The sequence below is a fragment of the Aethalodelphis obliquidens genome, unplaced genomic scaffold (assembly GCF_003676395.1).
Source record: "Aethalodelphis obliquidens isolate GAN/ISIS:26980383/991018 unplaced genomic scaffold, ASM367639v1 scaffold31, whole genome shotgun sequence".
NCBI classification, from domain to species: Eukaryota; Metazoa; Chordata; class Mammalia; order Artiodactyla; family Delphinidae; genus Aethalodelphis; species Aethalodelphis obliquidens.
The window spans coordinates 12,851,319-12,857,709 of record NW_020837975.1 but is presented as its reverse complement, the minus strand read 5'-3'; the positions used below and the strand labels follow the sequence as shown (position 1 = coordinate 12,857,709).

Genomic DNA, 6,391 nt, shown 5'->3' with positions numbered 1-6,391 from the left:
GTGTGTGTGTGTGTGTGTGTGTGTGTGTGTGTGTGTCGGCGCGCGCCTGCTCCGGAATGTGCGTAGCCGGCTCCGGGTGTGCTCGCGCCGTCATGAAAATGAGGTCAGGGAAGGTCGTTCCACTCTGCAGCATAAATCAAGGAGGAAAGGAGAATGGATGTGAGAGACAGTCCCTGGAGACCGCCCCGAGAGAGGCTGAGCGAGGGAAGCGGGAGGGGCAAAAGTTCTGCGGAGAATGGGCAAGAAGAGGGCCCAGGCGCTCGCCCTCCCCGCGCTTCCCGCCCGGCGGGTCCCTTCGCCGAGCAGCGGCGCCCCAGACTCAGGCGAGATCGTGCCTTTAACCCCCGCATCCTCCTCCGCAGGCTCCCAACACCTTTCTCTCCTTTCCTCCAACCCCCTAATTTAAATGGTCCTCATCAAAGCGCCCTTTGTGTGGACGGTGAAGCGCCTTACGCCCAGCCTCCTCAGGAGCAGATCAGTGCTCCCGCGCACACGCCAATTGCACTCGCAATCGCACACTTGTTACTCCCGCGCACAACCTCCGGGGCTCCCGGGGACGCCCTGCGGGGATCGGAATCCAACGTCCCGGAGCGGGCTGCTCTCCGCTGTCCTCGTGCCGCGCGACTCCAGCCCCGTGTCCTTTCTCCACGCTGCCCGCCTCCCCGGTCTCCCTGACACTCACTACCACCGTCCTCCAGCCCCTCTGGCTCTCCGCTTTCCACCAGCCCCTGGGGGAGCGCGATGCTCCAGGCCGGTGTTTCCCTGCGCGCTGTCCTGTGACCCCAACCGGGAATCTCCGGAGCCTCGGTCTGTCCTGGGCCGGAACCGAGGCACAAGTCCCGGGCAACCTGGCTCTCAGGGAAAGGGGGACCAGTGTGGGGCAGTTCGGTATGGGGGAGGGGGAGAGGGGGTTAGCTCTCCCTTCTTTCTTCAAGCTCCAGGCCTAGAGGGCTGAAAGTGGGGCAGGGCACAGTGCAGAAGGACCGCAGGCCGAAGCGCCCCTGTGGACCCCGGAGCGCTTTGCTCTCCGCTGGCACAATGGGTACCCGCCGCTCCAAGAACGCGAAGAGAGCAAGAAGGAGGATGGACTGGACGGCACCCACAGTCGGAGCTTTGGGCCTGCATCAGATTTATTTCCCACTGCATTCTTTTTATGAAAATAACAACAATGATGTCTAAAGCCTGTACGGTAGGCACAAAATCGGCACACAATAATATATATTGAATTAAATTTACATAGAGCTGTTAGCCATCATGATTCTTCCTGAGCTTCCACATTTTGTAGATTAATTCATTAAGTCATGCATTCATTCAACAAATATTTAGTGAGCTCCTACTAAGTGACAGAGAAACAGAATGCCAAGAGCCTGGCCCTCCCGGCACTTACATTCTCCTGGGACAGAAAGACAGTAAAAAACTCGGACACATAATACGACTGGGTATTAGGCTGGGTAGCCCTGTGTGCTGTGAAGCAAAGATTAAGGTGGGTTAGAGAGGGCCTCTCTGGGGAGAAGACAGAGACCTGAATGAAGTCAGGAAATGAGCCATGCAAACTTCTGGAGGGAGAGGGTCCAGGCAGAGGTACCTGCCAGTGCCGAGATGGAGAGTTGGAAAGTGCCTGGGGTGTAGCCTGACAAGGAGGGGAGAGGAAGGAAGTGAGATGGAAGGTCAGGCCTGGCTTTGTAGGTCTTGGAGGGGAGTTTGGGATTATATATACTTGGTGTGATTGGGAAGCCACTTGAGAAGTTTTTTAAAAAAGGACTGACACAACTTGTGTTTTATAAAATTATAAACAAAGACAGAATTTAACTACCTTGTCCATGGTTTCCAGGTCTGTGAGTTTCTTAACCCAGACCTCCAGCTTTGTCTCAGTCCAACATGTCAGAGATGCATGCCTAGGCGAGACTGCCCCAGAAGGAGCCCAGGAGACATCTTGAACGGTACTCCGTTCCTCCCACCCATACTTTTAGGAAGGTATCCAGAGTGGGGCAGTGGGTAGGGTCTCTAGATCTGCCAGCCCGGGAATCTGGGCTGTGGGCGAGGACTCCCGGGCCTCCGGCTTGAGGATTCCTGGCTCCCCACCCCACCTGTTGCCTCTGCTCTGCCTACCCTGGGCGTTTTCCGGGCTGTGGAGACTGCGAGGGCCACTCTGACGCGAGAAGGTAAGATCCGGTCTCTCCGCGACGCTCCAATTCCTCTGCTCCGGCTGCAGAAATCTTTCTCCCAGAGCGAGCGAGTCCGCCTTTGCGCACAGCCAGCACCGTGGTCCCACACCGCCTCCGGGTGGCCAACAGGGGTACTGCAGCTGGCGTCGGTATAGGGTGCAGAACAGTAACCAGAGACCGCAGGGGGCGCCGGAACAGGCTTACTGATGGCCTACCAGGTGCCAGGTGTTGTGCAAGGCGCTTCGCTTACTCTATTGAACCATCAGAGTAACCCCGGGAGAGAGATCTAGCATTTCCCTCACTCTACAGTTAAGGAAATTGAGGCCAAGAGAGGCAGTGTGCTTTGTCTGAGAACATATAGCTAGTAAATGGCGGAGTGATTTACTCACTTTTGCACTGTCTCTTGGTGCACAGAGGGTGTGTGAGAAGAGGCAAATATTGGCCTCCATCCTAGGAAGCTCTCCCTCCCTTTGGCCTTGTAGAATCAGCTAGAAAATGTCTTTAGCAGGTGCACTGAGCTTCCAGATCCGTCCCTGGGAATGTCCCAAGGTCTTTTCACCTTCTCACTCCGAGCCCATTTCAGATGGGTCCATAGTCTGCAGGTTGAGATCAGTTCAGGCACAGCTGCACAACTCCGTCTTGCTTGCTGCATGACTGAGTGGTGGTCAGGGTCTCTGTCCCCTCTCTGAGATTCAGGCTGGTCGAGCACCCTTGTCCCTCACGGGGAAGAGCAAGGTGCACTGAGTGGGGAGTTCTTGAACCTTAGATAGCACGATGGAAGGGAAGGCAGAGGCTGACCACACTGAGCCCACTCAGTGCTCCTTTTCTATCTTGAGTCCCGAGGTCGGGAGATCTCTGATTGGCTTTGGGGGTCCCTCTTATCAGGCCCTGGGACTGCTCAGGCTGGTTTTGCACCTGCAACCTGTGGGGAGAGGACGCCTGGGCAGAGAGAGGCTGCCGCTCCAGCGCGGACGTGGGCGCCGTTCTCCATCCTCTGCTGCCCCCTGGTGGTCTAGGATATGGCTGCCGCCTCCAGCCTCCTGCCCACCCAGCGGAACAACCTTCTCGTCTTCTCACCTTCCTTGCCTGGACAAACAAAGGCTCCTTCCCAGAAGCCAAAGGTATGCTGGGAGAGAGATGTGAAATTTCTGGGAAGGTTAGTCTGCACAACATCCCCGAGCTGTGTCCACATAACACCAGGATTATTACCCCCAACAAATGTTTAAGAAGAGGCTACGGTGCACTACCCTCACAGGGCTCACAGTTTAACAGAGAAGACAGACCCCAAATGACTCCTACAATCTTTATTATTATTAATTTTTTTTAGCTTTTAACTTTATTTATTAAAACAATTCTTTTTTGGGGGGGGGGCACGCTGTGTGGCATGCGGGATCTTAGATCCCTGACCAGGGATTGAACCTGTGCTCCCTGCAGTGGAAGCGGGGAGTCTTAACCACTGGACCCTAGCTAAGTCCCAGCTTTTAACTTTTTTTTTTAACATCTTTATTGGGGTACAATTGCTTTACAATGTTGTGTTAGTTTCCGCTGTATAACAAAGTGAATCAGCTATATGTGCATATATATCCCCATATCCCCTCCCTCTTGCATCTCCCTCCCACCCTCCGTATCCTACCCCTCTAGGTGGTCACAAAGCACTGAGCTGATACCACACGGAAGATGAGCCTCCAGAGAGGACACTGAGACTTCCTGCCACCAGGAGACTAAGCCAGGACCAGACACACACAGCCTTCCACTGCTGTCCTGGGGCAGGGGGAGGGGTGGAGGGAGCAAGGCTGCTGGGAGCTCTGACGTCCTCACAATCCACTCACTTCAACAGTCATGAAAATATTGCCATCTTATTTTACCCAAGTGCATTTTATTGTAAAAATATTCCAACAATGCAGAACACGGAGTAAAATGTGAAAGTCCCCCTTCACACACACCCCCACCCCTACCCAGACTTAGCTCCTGTTAGCATCATGAGGCAATCCGTACACACTCTCCCCTGTTTTTACACACACACACACACACACACACACACACACACTGTATCTATGGATATAGATTTATCTTCATTTTAACTCATATTAATGAGGTACTATGACTATATGTGTCACTCAGCAGCTTGACTTTTTTTTGCACCTAAATGTTTTGGTGAGCTGATCTATGTACATCAGTACACACAGATCTGCCTCATTCTTTCCAACCTGTTGCACAGTGCCCTGTACTAGTGAGGAAACATCACTTACTTAGCTCCTTTCCTTGTCATGGTCAGTTGATTTATTTCTCAGTTTCATTATTATGTAAAATGTTGTGACACATAGCCTTTTATTTCCCTCGCTGTGCACATGTGACTGTGTTCTCTTATGTAGACCCCAGGAATGATTGAATTGTTTGCAGGAAGGGGATGCCTGTTTAATAGTTGATAAATCTGGACAAATTGATTTCCTAAAAGGATGCGCTAATTTGTATGTCCGCCAACAGCTTTTGAGACTGCCCATTTTCTCACAACCTTATCACCACTGGAAATGACCAATCTTTCAAATTCTTATTAATTTAATGGGTGCAAAATGATCCCCTCTCTCAATTGTTTTAATTTGCGTTTTCCTATTTACTAATAAAATGGACCCTGTCTTCTGTATAACTTTTCCATGGGTGTTTTTTGGATTGCAATTTCTGTCCTTTTTTTTTAAAAAAATTTCTGTCCTTTTCTGTTTCTTCTGTAGAGTTGTTGCCCTACTTATAAAGTAATTCAGACCAGTAAATTTGCAGATCTAATTGGCTTTATTCAGGGGTTCATGAATTGTCAGCATTCCATCTAGAAGGGCACTCCAAGGAGTTGCACAGAATGGAAGGTCGTTATAGGAAGAAGGGTGGGGGGCAAGGGAGCTGTTAGCAAAAGAAAATAAAGTATTAAGTCCTGGACATCTTTTTTGGGGGGAGGGGAGAAAGGGTTTTATCATGCAGACGGCCTCTTCTTCCTCTGAGGGATTAGCTCATTAGTGCTGACCAGAACATTCCAGACTGGCTGACTGTTCCTGGGGGAGGTTGAGACTGCAGTTAGGTACTATGTCTAGGTTAGTTGTCATGGGCTTTAGCACAAGTGGTGCCGATTTGGGCCTGTGGTTTTTCTCTTTAACACCCTTTACTTACTGATTTTATGAGCTCCTTATACATTCTGTATATTTTTTGTTTTTGTTTTTTTTAAAATTTATTTATTTATTTATTTAGGCTGCGCCAGGTCTTCGATGTGGCATGCGGGATCTTTTAGTTGCAGCATGCAGACTCTTAATTGCAGCAGGCATGTGGGATCTAGTTCCCCGACCAGGGATCGAACCCGGGCCTCCTGCATTGCGAGTGCAGAGTCTTACCCACTGGACCACCAGGGAAGTCCCCGGATATTTATTTTTTGTATAACATATATTATTTTTCTATCCTGTCACTTTTTAAAGACAGTGTTTATAGCATCTTTTGTCATACGTAAGAATTGGTTTTCTAAGTAGAAAATCTGTAAGGCTTTTCCTCCCTGGCTTCTGTGTGGGGAGCTGTTTGCATGGAGGGGCCAGTCCTCTGTGGAAAGGGTGAGGGGCATTCCTCCTGGAAGCCTGATGCAAGCGGAGACCCATTTCCTCAGGGAAGGACTCCACTAGGGACACCGTGGGTTTTGTGAAATTTTAGCAGCTGCAGGGAGCCCTATGTTTCCCACCAGTGCGCCTGAGCTCGCCTCTCGGAGCCCAGTTAGGGTGACAGTGAAGCCAGACCTGGGCTGAGTGTGGGGAGGACATAGTCTTGCTGTATACCTGGGCCCAGGGACTGGCAGGTCACAGTGATTTGCTGAGACTCCCTCCTTTACCCCGTGAACAAAGAACAAAGAACTTGGCTCACCATCCAGTTCTGCAAGGGTTAAGTCATAACCCACTGCAGTGGCCCATGACTGCACCTTGAGAGGAATTCGGGGTGCAAAGCAGCATAAGGCACAGTGAGCTGTGGACAAACGGGCCCCTAGAGAGTTAGACGCGTATCCCAGGAAGAACTCCAGCGACCCCAGATTCTTGCATCTTCCCGTTCACAGGAAAGCACTAAAATCATTAACTCAAAATATCCGTTCTTTGTGATAAGCAGTGATCTTTTACCAAGATGTAAGCTTGACTGCACATACACCCTGGCCCAAAAAATCACATACAAACTGGCTCCTCCTCTTCCTTCTTCGGAGCAGTCTCCTCAGG

General features: G+C 50.8%; 1 non-coding gene across 1 annotated transcript; it reads right to left on the bottom strand.

The window, feature by feature from the left end:
* Positions 1-5,481: 5,481 nt before the first annotated feature.
* On the bottom strand, positions 5,482-5,554 carry TRNAA-CGC (transfer RNA alanine (anticodon CGC)). Its single transcript has one exon. It is a non-coding gene; the product is annotated as a tRNA-Ala (tRNA).
* Positions 5,555-6,391: the final 837 nt, after the last annotated feature.